The sequence below is a fragment of the Panulirus ornatus genome, chromosome 47 (assembly GCF_036320965.1).
Source record: "Panulirus ornatus isolate Po-2019 chromosome 47, ASM3632096v1, whole genome shotgun sequence".
NCBI lineage: Eukaryota > Metazoa > Arthropoda > Malacostraca > Decapoda > Palinuridae > Panulirus > Panulirus ornatus.
Window position 1 is genome coordinate 16255240 of NC_092270.1, and position 15544 is coordinate 16270783.

General features: G+C 41.3%; 1 protein-coding gene across 4 annotated transcripts in view; it reads left to right on the forward strand.

Annotated features, from left to right (window-relative positions):
- Window positions 1-7799: 7799 nt before the first annotated feature.
- The window catches only part of LOC139763606 (uncharacterized), a 97317-nt gene continuing 89572 nt past the window's right edge, over window positions 7800-15544 (forward strand). The window contains exons 1-3 of one of the 4 annotated variants that reach the window (XM_071689817.1): window positions 7800-7869; window positions 9166-9275; window positions 13351-13429. The gene's annotated coding sequence lies outside the window, so the exon portion shown is untranslated. The other 3 variants (XM_071689816.1, XM_071689819.1, XR_011716192.1) reach the window with 3 other exon arrangements.

Below are 15544 nucleotides of genomic sequence, written 5' to 3' on the forward strand. Positions count from 1 at the left end.
TGAATTGTGTGCATGGGTATATATGTATGTGTCTGTGCGTGTATATATATGTGTACATTGAGATGTATAGGTATGTATATTTGCGTGTGTGGACGTGTGTGTATATACATATGTATGTGGGTGGGTTGGGCCATTTCTTTCGTCTGTTTCCTTGCGTTACCTCGCAAACGCGGGAGACAGCGACAAAGCAAAATATAATATAAAAAAGATATATATATATATATATATATATATATATATATATATATATATATATATATATATATATATATATATATATATATATATATATATATATATATATATATATATATTTTTTTTTTTTTTTTTTTTTATACTTTGTCGCTGTCTCCCGCGTTTGCGAGGTAGCGCAAGGAAACAGACGAAAGAAATGGCCCAACCCCCCCCCCCCATACACATGTACATACACACGTCCACACACGCAAATATACATACCTACACAGCTTTCCATGGTTTACCCCAGACGCTTCACATGCCTTGCTTCAATCCACTGACAGCACGTCAACCCCTGTATACCACATGACTCCAATTCACTCTATTTCTTGCCCTCCTTTCACCCTCCTGCATGTTCAGGCCCCGATCACACAAAATCTTTTTCACTCCATCTTTCCACCTCCAATTTGGTCTCCCTCTTCTCCTCGTTCCCTCCACCTCCGACACATATATCCTCTTGGTCAATCTCTCCTCACTCATTCTCTCCATGTGCCCAAACCATTTCAAAACACCCTCTTCTGCTCTCTCAACCACGCTCTTTTTATTTCCACACATCTCTCTTACCCTTACGTTACTTACTCGATCAAACCACCTCACACCACACATTGTCCTCAAACATCTCATTTCCAGCACATCCATCCTCCTGCGCACATCTCTATCCATAGCCCACGCCTCGCAACCATACAGCATTGTTGGAACCACTATTCCCTCAAACATACCCATTTTTGCTTTCCGAGATAATGTTCTCGACTTCTACACATTTTTCAAGGCTCCCAAAATTTTCGCCCCCTCCCCCACCCTATGATCCACTTCCGCTTCCATGGTTCCATCCGCTGACAGATCCACTCCCAGATATCTAAAACACTTCACTTCCTCCAGTTTTTCTCCATTCAAACTCACCTCCCAATTGACTTGACCCTCACCCCTACTGTACCTAATAACCTTGCTCTTATTCACATTTACTCTCAACTTTCTTCTTCCACACACTTTACCAAACTCAGTCACCAGCTTCTGCAGTTTCTCACATGAATCAGCCACCAGCGCTGTATCATCAGCGAACAACAATTGACTCACTTCCCAAGCTCTCTCATCCCCAACAGACTTCATACTTGCCCCTCTTTCCAGGACTCTTGCATTTACCTCCTTTACAACCCCATCCATAAACAAATTAAACAACCATGGAGACATCACACACCCCTGCCGCAAACCTACATTCACTGAGAACCAATCACTTTCCTCTCTTCCTACACGTACACATGCCTTACATCCTCGATAAAAACTTTTCACTGCTTCTAACAACTTGCCTCCCACACCATATATTCTTAATACCTTCCACAGAGCATCTCTATCAACTCTATCATATGCCTTCTCCAGATCCATAAATGCTACATACAAATCCATTTGCTTTTCTAAGTATTTCTCACATACATTCTTCAAAGCAAACACCTGATCCACACATCCTCTACCACTTCTGAAACCGCACTGCTCTTCCCCAATCTGATGCTCTGTACATGCCTTCACCCTCTCAATCAATACCCTCCCATATAATTTACCAGGAATACTCAACAAACTTATACCTCTGTAATTTGAGCACTCACTCTTATCCCCTTTGCCTTTGTACAATGGCACTATGCACGCATTCCGCCAATCCTCAGGCACCTCACCATGAGTCATACATACATTAAATAACCTTACCAACCAGTCAACAATACAGTCACCCCCTTTCTTAATAAATTCCACTGCAATACCATCCAAACCTGCTGCCTTGCCGGCTTTCATCTTCCGCAAAGCTTTTACTACCTCTTCTCTGTTTACCAAATCATTTTCCCTAACCCTCTCACTTTGCACACCACCTCGACCAATATATATATATATATATATATATATATATATATATATATATATATATATATATATATATATATATATATATATATATATATATATATATACAAAGGCAAAGGGGATAAGAGTGAGTGCTCAAATTACAGAGGTATAAGTTTGTTGAGTATTCCTGGTAAATTATATGGGAGGGTATTGATTGAGAGGGTGAAGGCATGTACAGAGCATCAGATTGGGGAAGAGCAGTGTGGTTTCAGAAGTGGTAGAGGATGTGTGGATCAGGTGTTTGCTTTGAAGAATGTATGTGAGAAATACTTAGAAAAGCAAATGGATTTGTATGTAGCATTGATGGATCTGGAGAAGGCATATGATAGAGTTGATGGAGATGCTCTGGGAAAGGTATTAAGAATATATGGTGTGGGAGGCAAGCTGTTAGAAGTAGTGAAAAGTTTTTATCGAGGATGTAAGGCATGTGTACGTGTAGGAAGAGAGGAAAGTGATTGGTTCTCAGCGAATGTAGGTTTGCGGCAGGGGTGTGTGATGTCTCCATGCTCGTTTAATTTGTTTATGGATGGGGTTGTTAGGGAGGTGAATGCAAGAGTTTTGGAAAGAGGGGCAAGTATGAAGTCTGTTGGGGATGAGAGGGCTTGGGAAGTGAGTCAGTTGTTGTTCGCTGATGATACAGCGCTGGTGGCTGATTCATGTGAGAAACTGCAGAAGCTGGTGACTGAGTTTGGTAAAGTGTGTGAAAGAAGAAAGTTAAGAGTAAATGTGAATAAGAGCAAGGTTATTAGGTACAGTAGGGTTGAGGGTCAAGTCAATTGGGAGGTGAGTTTGAATGGAGAAAAACTGGAGGAAGTGAAGTGTTTTAGATATCTGGGAGTGGATCTGGCAGCGGATGGAACCATGGAAGCGGAAGTGGATCATAGGGTGGGGGAGGGGGCGAAAATTCTGGGAGCCTTGAAGGATGTGTGGAAGTCGAGAACATTATCTCGGAAAGCAAAAATGAGTATGTTTGAAGGAATAGTGGTTCCAACAATGTTGTATGGTTGCGAGGCGTGGGCTATGGATAGAGTTGTGCGCAGGAGGATGGATGTGCTGGAAATGAGATGTTTGAGGACAATGAGTGGTGTGAGGTGGTTTGATCGAGTAAGTAACGTAAGGGTAAGAGAGATGTGTGGAAATAAAAAGAGCGTGGTTGAGAGAGCAGAAGAGGGTGTTTTGAAATGGTTTGGTCACATGGAGAGAATGAGTGAGGAAAGATTGACCAAGAGGATATATGTGTCGGAGGTGGAGGGAACGAGGAGAAGAGGGAGACCAAATTGGAGGTGGAAAGATGGAGTGAAAAAGATTTTGTGTGATCGGGGCCTGAACATGCAGGAGGGTGAAAGGAGGGCAAGGAATAGAGTGAATTGGAGCGATGTGGTATACCGGGGTTGACGTGCTGTCAGTGGATTGAATCAAGGCATGTGTATGGGGGTGGGTTGGGCCATTTCTTTCGTCTGTTTCCTTGCGCTACCTCGCAAACGCGGGAGACAGCGACAAAGCAAATATATATATATATATATATATATATATTATATATATATATATATATATATATATATATATATATATATATATATATAATTTCTCAAACTAAGCAAGACCAGGGTAAGACAGGCCAGAGCCACACACTATCACCTCACACATCCCATATCATCTTCCGTCACGGTCATAAGAGAGGGCGTTAGCCACGTCTCTTCCCAGCGGCTGATAACGCGCCCCGAGCCTAGACGATACGACCCCTTGAGCACGACGGTACGACCCCTTGAACACGACGGTACGACCCCTTGAACACGACGGTACGACCCCTTGAACACGACGGTACGACTCTAGCATGACCGTGCGACCCTTAGGTCATATCAAACGACTATACCATCAGAGCTGCAAATAGGGCCCCAACCTCTCTCTCTCTCTCTCTCTCTCTCTCTCTCTCTCTCTCTCTCTCTCTCTCTCTCTCTCTCTCTCTCTCTCTCTCTCTCTCTCTCTCTCTCTCTCTCAGAGCCGCCCCACCCACCCTGGGGACCGGGCCCTATAAGGGACCTCGGACCATTATCATCTTAAGGGGCCCCGAAACTGGACCATCCCATGGAGATCCCATCAACACCAGCCCCCCGCCCCCTCCGCCGCCGCCAGACACGCCCTGATGGGAGGCCCGACCCATCCACAAATGACCCTTCAACTCAACAGCCACACACACACACACACACACACGCGCGCGCCTCGTATCTTCCGATCCTTTATAATGGTGTGTGTGTTGGGGGGGGGGGGGGGGATCCAACCCTCTCCATCTAACCCCTCTTCCATATGGTGTTGATGACATTCGATCACCTTGGGTGGAAGATGTCGAGGAATTGTAGTTGAAGGAGATCGAATTCCCTTATGTAAAGAGATCGAATTCCCTTTTTGTATCATGGTGATGTATTGGTCATTTTGAATGTAATTTGGGGAGTAAATAGCATACGTGTGTTCGTATGGGGGTCAGCCATTGTATCATTGAAATTCCCCGCCCACGTTGTAAATATTCCTTGTCTTGATCACACTCACACCAATGCCCCTTCCTCCCTCACCTTCACGTCTGATGTATACCTCCCCTCACATTTATGAGGAGATGTGAGGGGAGAGAGAGAGAGAGAGAGAGAGAGAGAGAGAGAGAGAGAGAGAGAGAGAGAGAGAACATCTCACGTCGCCCACCGTGGAGGGGATATGGGTATTAACCGTTGTCTTGAGTCCTCCATCTGTCGAGATGACCAAAGGGGGTCGAAGTAATTGTTTCAGATCCAACTAGTCGTTGATGTAAACCCCTGGGGTTGGGGGTGGGGGCTGGTTTCAGTCGTGTGTATATATATATATATATATATTTTTTTTTTTTTTTTTTTTTTTTTATACTTTGTCGCTGTCTCCCGCGTTTGCGAGGTAGCGCAAGGAAACAGACGAAAGAAATGGCCCAACCCCCCCCCCATACACATGTACATACACACGTCCACACACGCAAACATACACACCCACACACCCTTCCATGGTCCACCCCAGACGCCTCACATGCCCTGATTCACTCCACTGACAGCACGTCAACCCCTGTATACCACATCGCTCCAATTCACTCTATTCCTTGCCCTCCCCACACCCTCCTGCATGTTCAGGCCCCGATCACACAAAATCTTTTTCACTCCATCTTTCCACCTCCAATTTGGTCTCCCTCTTCTCCTCGTTCCCTCCACCTCCGACACATATATCCTCTTGGTCAATCTTTCCTCACTCATTCTCTCCATGTGACCAAACCATTTCAAAACACCCTCTTCTGCTCTCTCAACCACGCTCTTTTTATTTCCACACATCTCTCTTACCCTTACGTTACTTACTCGATCAAACCACCTCACACCACACATTGTCCTCAAACATCTCATTTCCAGCACATCCATCCTCCTGCGCACAACTCTATCCATAGCCCACGCCTCGCAACCATACAACATTGTTGGAACCACTATTCCTTCAAACATACCCATTTTTGCTTTCCGAGATACTGTTCTCGACTTCCACACATTTTTCAAGGCTCCCAAAATTTTCGCCCCCTCCCCCACCCTATGATCCACTTCCGCTTCCATGGTTCCATCCGCTGACAGATCCACTCCCAGATATCTAAAACACCTCACTTCCTCCAGTTTCTCTCCATTCAAACTCACCTCCCAATTGACTTGACCCTCAACCCTACTGCACCTAATAACCTTGCTCTTATTCACATTTACTCTTAACTTTCTTCTTCCACACACTTTACCAAACTCAGTCACCAGCTTCTGCAGTTTCTCACATGAATCAGCCACCAGCGCTGTATCATCAGCGAACAACAACTGACTCACTTCCCAAGCTCTCTCATCCCCAACAGACTTCATACTTGCCCCTCTTTCCAGGACTCTTGCATTTACCTCCCTAACAACCCCATCCATAAACAAATTAAACAACCTTGGAGACATCACACACCCCTGCCGCAAACCTACATTCACTGAGAACCAATCACTTTCCTCTCTTCCTACACGTACACATGCCTTACATCCTCGATAAAAACTTTTCACTGCTTCTAACAACTTTCCTCCCACACCATATATTCTTAATACCTTCCACAGAGCATCTCTATCAACTCTATCATATGCCTTCTCCAGATCCATAAATGCTACATACAAATCCATTTGCTTTTCTAAGTATTTCTCACATACATTCTTCAAAGCAAACACCTGATCCACACATCCTCTACCACTTCTGAAACCGCACTGCTCTTCCCCAATCTGATGCTCTGTACATGCCTTCACCCTCTCAATCAATACCCTCCCATATAATTTACCAGGAATACTCAACAAACTTATACCTCTGTAATTTGAGCACTCACTCTTATCCCCTTTGCCTTTGTACAATGGCACTATGCACGCATTCCGCCAATCCTCAGGCACCTCACCATGAGTCATACATACATTAAATAACCTTACCAACCAGTCAACAATACATACATATATATATATATATATATATATATATATATATATATATATATATATATATATATATATATATATATATATATTATATATATATATATATATATATATATATATATATATATATATATATATTCTTTTTTTATATACTATTTGCCATCTCCCGCGTTAGCGAGGTAGCGTTAAGAACAGAGAACTGGGCCTTAGAGGGAATATCCTCACCTGGCCCCCTTCTATGTTCCTTCTTTTGGAAAATTAAAAAAAAAAAATGAGAGGGGAGGATTTCCAGTCCCCCGCTCCCTCCCCTTTTAGTCGCCTTCTACGACACGCAGGGAATACGTGGGAAGTATTCTTAATCCCCTATCCCCAGGTATATATATAAATATATATATATATATATATATCACATACAAAGCTCCAACAGCCAGGATCGAACCTGGGACCCCTTGTGCAAGAGGCAGGCATGCTAACCGCTAGGCTAAGGGACTGTATAATAGGAAACAACTATTCGAAATACTAACTACTCGAATAGTTGTTTCCTATTATACAGTCCCTTAGCCTAGCGGTTACATGCCTGCCTCTTGCACAAGGAGTCCCAGGTTCGATCCTGGCTGTTGGAGCATTGTATGTTCTATGAAGGTGCGCGTTCATATACACTTTATTCGTATTCATATAACTCCACGTTGTACAGTCAGGTTCGGTAAAACGCTATCAGCTGGCTATGTGTTCTGTTCGGAAACAACCGATAGACCCCGTTGCTCACCATTGTGAGACGAAGGGTATTCGAGTACTTAGTATTTCGAATAGTTGTATTTTCTTATACAGTCCCTTAGCCTAGCGGTAAGCATGCCTGCCTCTTACACATAGGGTCCCAGGTTCGATCCTGGCTGTGGGAACTTTATATGTTCTATGAAAGTGCGCGTTCATATACACTTTATTCGTATGTATATATATATATATATGTTTTTTATTTCTACATTTTACAACATCACTATCGTAAATTATCCCCTAATTTTTCTTCTTCTTCATGAATAATGATTGAATTAACAAGGAAAGATAGCCTGAATGTGTGTGTGTCCTGCTATATGCCTGCTCCTGTATGTGTGGTGCGTGTTAGATGCGCTCGATATGTTTGTTTACTCTGCCTGTGTTACATATTCGCTGGTTATGTTCACGTGCTTCTGCTATTGTTCGCTGGCATGACAACAAACTGTGTTATGATTTTCTGAACGTTTTCTTTCCTCTTGCTCTACCCGAATACTTGGTATCATATCAACTTTATCTTAGTAACTTTTTTGTCAAGCGAAGATAAGTTGGAAATAATATACACCTAGACTAATAATGAGAAAGATCACTATGTGGCAAGACTTAACTGTTTATTTTTTCTTCCGCATTGAAAATACCTTCTGGGATTAGTTATTTACGTTTTCTGTGCTGTATGTTATACATGTTGATTGTTGAAAGGTAGAAGTGTTTAATATAATTCATTTTGATTACAGAAAGGTAAAAGTCTAGAAAAGAGACACCTCTTATAGATTTGATATCTTACTATTTCTCATATATGGACTGTCTTGCTGCTGTAAGGAGCGACATAATTGTAGGAATGGAATGGTTGGAATTTTGTTTTCATTCCCATTCAGGATATTTTTCCGTGTTAATTAACTCATTACTCATGAAGAATAGGATTAGGGGATAACTTATGATAGTGATGTAAAATGTAGAAATAAAGAACATGCACTTTTAAGATTTAAAGACTATAGTTTTAAGTTTTTGATACAACATAGTTTTATGAGAAACACGTATAGTGCTCTACTTATCTCTGGTATATTTTTCACGTGGTTGGTCATGTAAACAGTGAGCTTATGTGTGTGGAATACGTCTCGTAAGTAGTTTGCAAAACTCTGATTAGCAGATTCATACATTATGAGGCATCGTGGCATTCACTGGATTGCATTAATAAAACAGAACAATAAGCATTTCTACCCTCTACAGGCAAGTGTTCTTGTATATCATATCATCATTGGCATTATGTATATTAACATACAAATTGAATAAAGCTCTATGGAATCCAGAGAAGCACCAGGTGAATGTTTGGTCAGCCATGTGCAAGACAGACACTTCTCTAACATCCTTGCATCATTGTAATGCCGTATGTGACCCTCCTGTCAATTTACTAGTTGCTTCTTGAATACAAAGATGAATTTCTTAAAAGGTTTTGCCGTCAGTTTTTCCTTGTTTTATCCCAGTACTTCAGAGCCTTGCCCACTTTACATGATATTTAAAATTAATCAAAAAGGAGATGATTCATCTAAATTCCCACATCATGTATCACCTGTATGCATAGTAACAATGTATTGTTGAAAATCTTGTTGATTTTAATTATCTGGAAAGGTGTTGCTCAGAATCTAGTAAATTACCTACAAAAATACCTAAGGACATATATTTATATTTCACTTGCAAAACACCTACTTTATTCATATTGATGTGTGTATATGTTTATAACTACCCCAGGACTAGTTTATGTAAAAAGAGTCTTGATGTTACCCATGATCTTTTAAAGGCTCTTGCAGCTCTAGACTGTGCTACTTCCAGTAGCAGGAGAATGAAGACTCCTCTTGAGTGAGATGTTTTTTGAGAAGACTCTACTCCTATGATACAGCTTTACCAAAGGTGACTTTTCATTTATGAAGTAAATCTTGACCATTTGAAGTCCAGTAACACCCTGTTATTCACATATGATATGTTAGGGCAACTATGGCTGGAACACCCTCCATGTATTTCAATTTCTAAAAGATGGAAAAAAGAAAAAGCCAAGCAAGGCATGACCATCCTCCTCAAAGGCTCAGGTTGGGGTGTCTAAATGTGTGTTTATATAACCAGAATAAGAAAAAAGGAGAGATGAGTAGAACATGTGAGGAAAGGAGCTTAGATGTTCTGGCTTTTTAAGTGAAACAAAGCTCGAAGCATAAAAGGAAAGAATGGTTGATAATGTCTTCGAGATAAAGTGCAAAGCTATAGGGTACAGGGGTTGGATGTCTTGAGGAGTGTCTTGGGGTAAAGTCAGGGGTTTATGTGAGGAAAAAAGTTAATGAATGGGTAGCACTACTGCTGAAGCAAGAGTTGTGGGAATGTGTGAAGGAGAGTAGGGAAGTGAGCTCCAGACTGATGTAGGTAGAAATGAAAGTGGATTGTGAGGGATAGATTGTTATCTAGTGCCTATACGCCAAGCCATGTAAGAAAGACGATAATAAGCAAGTGTTTATAGGACAACTTAGTGAGTTTTCAGCACTTTTGATGCAAGAGACTGGTAGAGATGGGTGATGAAAATTGAAAAATGAGTAATGTGGCAGTGAAGGTATGAATGGGGTGCATAAGGTATTCAGAAAAGTGCATGGAAATGGTGAACAGCTTTTGGAATTGAGTGCTAAATCAGTTCTGGTGATTGGGAATACCTGGTTTAAAAAGAGAGGCATACATAAGTGTACATATGTGAGCAGGAAAGATGTGAACAGGCATTACGTGCTAATCAATAGGCATGCAAAAGACTGACTTAGATGTGAATGTATTGGGAGGAACACCTGTTGATATGTCTGATTATGACCTAGTAGAAGCAAGGGTGAAGATTTGTGGAGGTTTTTGGAAAAGTGGAAATGCTAAGAGTGAGAAGAGGATGATGAAAGTAAGTGAGCTTGGAAAAGAGACTTGTCTGAAGAAATTCCTAAAGAGATTAAGTGTTAAATGGCAAAAGGTGAGAGTAAATGAACCTAGGGGAGTTGAAGAGGAATGGAAGGTATTATAGAAAACAGTGCTCGCATGTGTGATAGAAGTGTGTTGCATGTGGAAAGTGGGAGATGGGCTGGTGAGTAAGGGTAGTGAGGGGTGGTATGACAAGATAAAGATGCTAAAGAGAAAATAGAATTGTATGGGTGGTACTTTGTACAGGTAAGGAGTGCAAATGATTGGTCAAGGAGAAGGTGTAGTGGTTGAAAAAGAAGGCAAATGTGAGTTGATGTGAGTGAATATCAGTAAATTTTTGGAAGATTAATAGTGTGAGAAAAATAAGTGAACTAATGGGAACATTGGTGAAGGGGGCAAATGGGAGATAGTGATGAGGTAAGGTGGTGATGGAGTAGTTATTAAGTTTGTTGAATGTGTTTGTTGGTATGGTGGCAGACATAGAGAGTTTGGGTTGGTGAGGTATGCCAAGTGAGAGAGTCTTGGAGAGTGGCTTAGTGAAGAGAGAGGAGGTGGTGAAAGCCTTGCAGAAGGTGAATTGTGGGAAGGCGGCTGGAGTTAAATTTCTTAAGAAAGAGGTTGACTGCTGTTGATTGATTGGTTATGATTTTCATTGTATATATAGAGTTTTGGAAAGAGGGGCAAGTATGAAGTCTGTTGGGGATGAGAGAGCTTGGGAAGTGAGTCAGTTGTTGTTCGCTGATGATACAGCGCTGGTGGCTGATTCATGTGAGAAACTGCAGAAGCTGGTGACTGAGTTTGGTAAAGTGTGTGAAAGAAGAAAGTTAAGAGTAAATGTGAATAAGAGCAAGGTTATTAGGTACAGTAGGGTTGAGGGTCAAGTCAATTGGGAGGTGAGTTTGAATGGAGAAAAACTGGAGGAAGTAAAGTGTTTTAGATATCTGGGAGTGGATCTGGCAGTGGATGGAACCATGGAAGCGGAAGTGGATCATAGGATGGGGGAGGGGGCGAAAATTCTGGGAGCCTTGAAGAATGTGTGGAAGTCGAGAACATTATCTCGGAAAGCAAAAATGGGTATGTTTGAAGGAATAGTGGTTCCAACAATGTTGTATGGTTGCGAGGCGTGGGCTATGGATAGAGTTGTGCGCAGGAGGATGGATGTGCTGGAAATGAGATGTTTGAGGACAATGTGTGGTGTGAGGTGGTTTGATCGAGTAAGTAACGTAAGGGTAAGAGAGATGTGTGGAAATAAAAAGAGCGTGGTTGAGAGAGCAGAAGAGGGTGTTTTGAAGTGGTTTGGGCACATGGAGAGAATGAGTGAGGAAAGATTGACCAAGAGGATATATGTGTCGGAGGTGGAGGGAACGAGGAGAAGAGGGAGACCAAATTGGAGGTGGAAGGATGGAGTGAAAAAGATTTTGAGTGATCGGGGCCTGAACATGCAGGAGGGTGAAAGGAGGGCAAGGAATAGAGTGAATTGGAGCGATGTGGTATACCGGGGTTGACGTGCTGTCAGTGGATTGAATCAGGGCATGTGAAGCGTCTGGGGTAAACCATGGAAAGCTGTGTAGGTATGTATATTTGCGTGTGTGGACGTATGTATATACATGTGTATGAGGGTGGGTTGGGCCATTTCTTTCGTCTGTTACCTTGCGCTACCTCGCAAACGAGGGAGACAGCGACAAAAAAAAAAAAAGAAAAAGATATAGATCATTGTGAGATGTCTGAGGATTGGTAGAATGCATGTATAGTGCCATTGTATAAAGGCTAGTGGGACAAAGGTGAGTGTTCAAACTTTAGAGGTATAAATTTGTTGAGTGTATTTGATAAATTGTATAGGAGAGTAGTGACTGAAAGGGTTAAGTCATATACAGAGCATCAGACTGGGAGGAACAATGTGGATTCAAGAGTGGTAGAGGATGTGCAGTTCAAGTGTTTGCTTTAGGTAGTGTATGTAAGAATTACTATGAGAAACAGAATTTGTATGAGGCATTTATGAATCTAGAGAAAGCATATGCTAGGGTTGATAGAGATGTCTGATGGAAAGTTTTATGAATATATGGTGTTGGAGGAAAGCAACTAGAATCAGAGAGGTATATGAAAAATTCTGAGGAGAATGAAGGCTGCTTAATTACAGGATGACCTATCAAATCTAACAATACTAAAATTGGTTTTACCCGAAAATGACTTTGAAAATGTCACATTTGTAATCATCTTTAGGTATTCTTCCCAAAAAGTGGGTCTTCACTTATAATTTTGGCTTTACAGCTTCATTAGTGTGATGATCCAATCCTCTCTTCTTTCAGTCCATGGTTTACGCAGCCTTATTTCAGGTTTTCTTCGTTGTGTGTGAATTTTTTATCAGTTTGCTCAATTTATCCCCATATTATGTCTTCAACATTAATCAACCTCAGCAGTGGCCATGTTCCAAAAGTGCCAGGTTTAAGACGTTCTGTATACGTAAAGAAGAAAAGTAAAAGTAGAGAAGATACCAAATGTTAAAGCTGAAAACCAAAAGATGATTTGAAAGCAAAGCAATCAAATGGATAGTGATGGATTTGAAAGTGAGTTCCAGATCATCAAGTGACTTATATTGTGAATTTGACCAAAGAAAATCAGCAACACAAAAAGAATGACAGAGCTACTCTTCAATTTAGAGGAATGGTGAAATGTTTTCTTTGATAAAATGGTTGCTGTTATTAGGTGTAAGATGATATTTATTTAAGATAATAGTACTCTTCATAGAGCTCAATTTAATGCTACTTTTGTCTCTAAGGTCATGAGACATGGGTACATATGGATTAGTCATCTTGACTTATTCACTGGAGTGTACAGATTGTTGGTAACTTAGTCTTGTCACAAGCCAAGATTAGCTAACCTTTTATGCCAGGCTGGTGCCACTTTGTGATAACTTAGAAAGAGTTTGAAGGATCCTTAGTTTTTTATTTCTGCTCAGACACTATAAAGTTTAATTTATTCATTTTTTGTTGTTGTAAGTTTAAGGAAAAGAATTAATTATAATACTTTTAATGTTAGTACTTTTTTTCAGATATTGAGTGATATTACGTCTCATATGGTGGTCCTCTGCTTTTGCAGCCTAGAGAACACCTATACCAGCCTGTGGACAGGTAGGATTGATATGGTGTGTATCTCCATGGTATGTGTGTGTGGGTGATCCATTTCTCATCCCAAAAGTCAAGGAGAAGCTAACCCTTCTTACATGGCTGGTACCAACCTATGATAACTGGAATCAGTCAGAGAACATCAGCAATATTCAAAAGTACACAGAAATGAATATTTCCATCTTCAGTCAAAGATTATGATAAGAATTCTCTTAAGGTTGAAATTGTGTTGTTTTATACAGAGATGCCCAAAGATCAAGTAGAATGATGGCACAATCCCGTGGTGCTGGAGGCAGAGATATGCTTTTCTCTAGGACAGTAAAGTCTAATAATGACTGATTTTATACAGGAAGAAATAGACTGCAGAGTCTTATTTACATGAGGAAAGAGAATTGGCCTATTGAAATAAAAAAGATTATAAAATGTGAGAAGGAGATGGAGTGAGTATTTTGAAGGTTTGTTGAATGTGTTTGATGATAGAGTGGTAGATATAGTGTGTTTTGGTCGAGGTGGTGTGCAAAGTGAGAGGGTTAGGGAAAATGATTTGGTAAACAGAGAAGAGGTAGTAAAAGCTTGGTGGAAGATGAAAGTCGGCAAGGCAGTAGGTTTGGATGGTATTGCAGTGGAATTTATTATAAAAGGGGGTGACTGTATTGTTGATTGGTTGGTAAGGTTATTTAATGTATGTATGATTCGTGGTGAGGTGCCTGAGGATTGCCAGAATGCTTGCGTAGTGCCATTGTACAAAGGCAAAGGGGATAAGAGTGAGTGCTCAAATTACAGAGGTATAAGTTTGTTGAGTATTCCTGGTAAATTATATGGGAGGGTATTGATTTAGAGGGTGAAGGCATGTACTGAGCATCAGATTGGGGAAGGGCAGTGTGGTTTCAGAAGTGGTAGAGGATGTGTGGATCAGGTGTTTGCTTTGAAGAATGTATGTGAGAAATACTTAGAAAAGCAAATGGATTTGTATGTAGCATTTATGGATCTGGAGAAGGCATATGATAGAGTTGATAGAGATGCTCTGTGGAAGGTACTAAGAATATATGGTGTGGGAGGCAAGTTGTTAGAAGCAGTGAAAAGTTTTTATCGAGGATGTAAGGCATGTGTACGTGTAGGAAGAGAGGAAAGTGATTGGTTCTCAGTGAATGTAGGTTTGCGGCAGGGGTGTGTGATGTCTCCATGGTCGTTTAATTTGTTTATGGATGGGGTTGTTAGGGAGGTGAATGCAAGAGTTGTGGAAAGAGGGGCAAGTATGCAGTCTGTTGGGGATGAGAGAGCTTGGGAAGTGAGTCAGTTGTTGTTCGCTGATGATACAGTGCTGGTGGCTGATTCATGTGAGACACTGCAGAAGCTGGTGACTGAGTTTGGTAAAGTGTGTGAAAGAAGAAAGTTAAGAGTAAATGTGAATAAGAGCAAGGTTATTAGGTACAGTAGGGTTGAGGGTCAAGTCAATTGGGAGGTAAGTTTGAATGGAGAAAAACTGGAGGAAGTAAATTGTTTTAGATATCTGGGAGTGGATCTGGCAGCGGATGGAACCATGGAAGCGGAAGTGAATCATAGGGTGGGGGAGGGGGCGAAAATCCCAGGAGCCTTGAAGAATGTTTGGAAGTTGAGAACATTATCTCGGAAAGCAAAAATGGGTATGTTTGAAGGAATAGTGGTTCCAGCAATGTTGTATGGTTGCGAGGCGTGGGCTATGGATAGAGTTGTGCGCAGGAGGGTGGATGTGCTGGAAATGAGATGTTTGAGGACAATATGTGGTGTGAGGTGGTTTGACCAAGTAAGTAATGTAAGGGTAAGAGAGATGTGTGGAAATAAAAAGAGCGTGGTTGAGAGAGCAGAAGAGGGTGTTTTGAAATGGTTTGGGCACATGGAGAGAATGAGTGAGGAAAGATTGACCAAGAGGATATATGTGTTGGAGGTGGAGGGAACAAGGAGAAGTGGGAGACCAAATTGGAGGTGGAAAGATGGAGTGAAAAAGATTTTGAGTGATCGGGGCCTGAACATGCAGGGGGGTGAAAGGCAGGCAAGGAATAGAGTGAATTGGATCGATGTGGTATACCGGGGTCGACGTGCTGTCAGTGGATTGAATCAGGGCATGTGAAGCGTCTGGAGTAA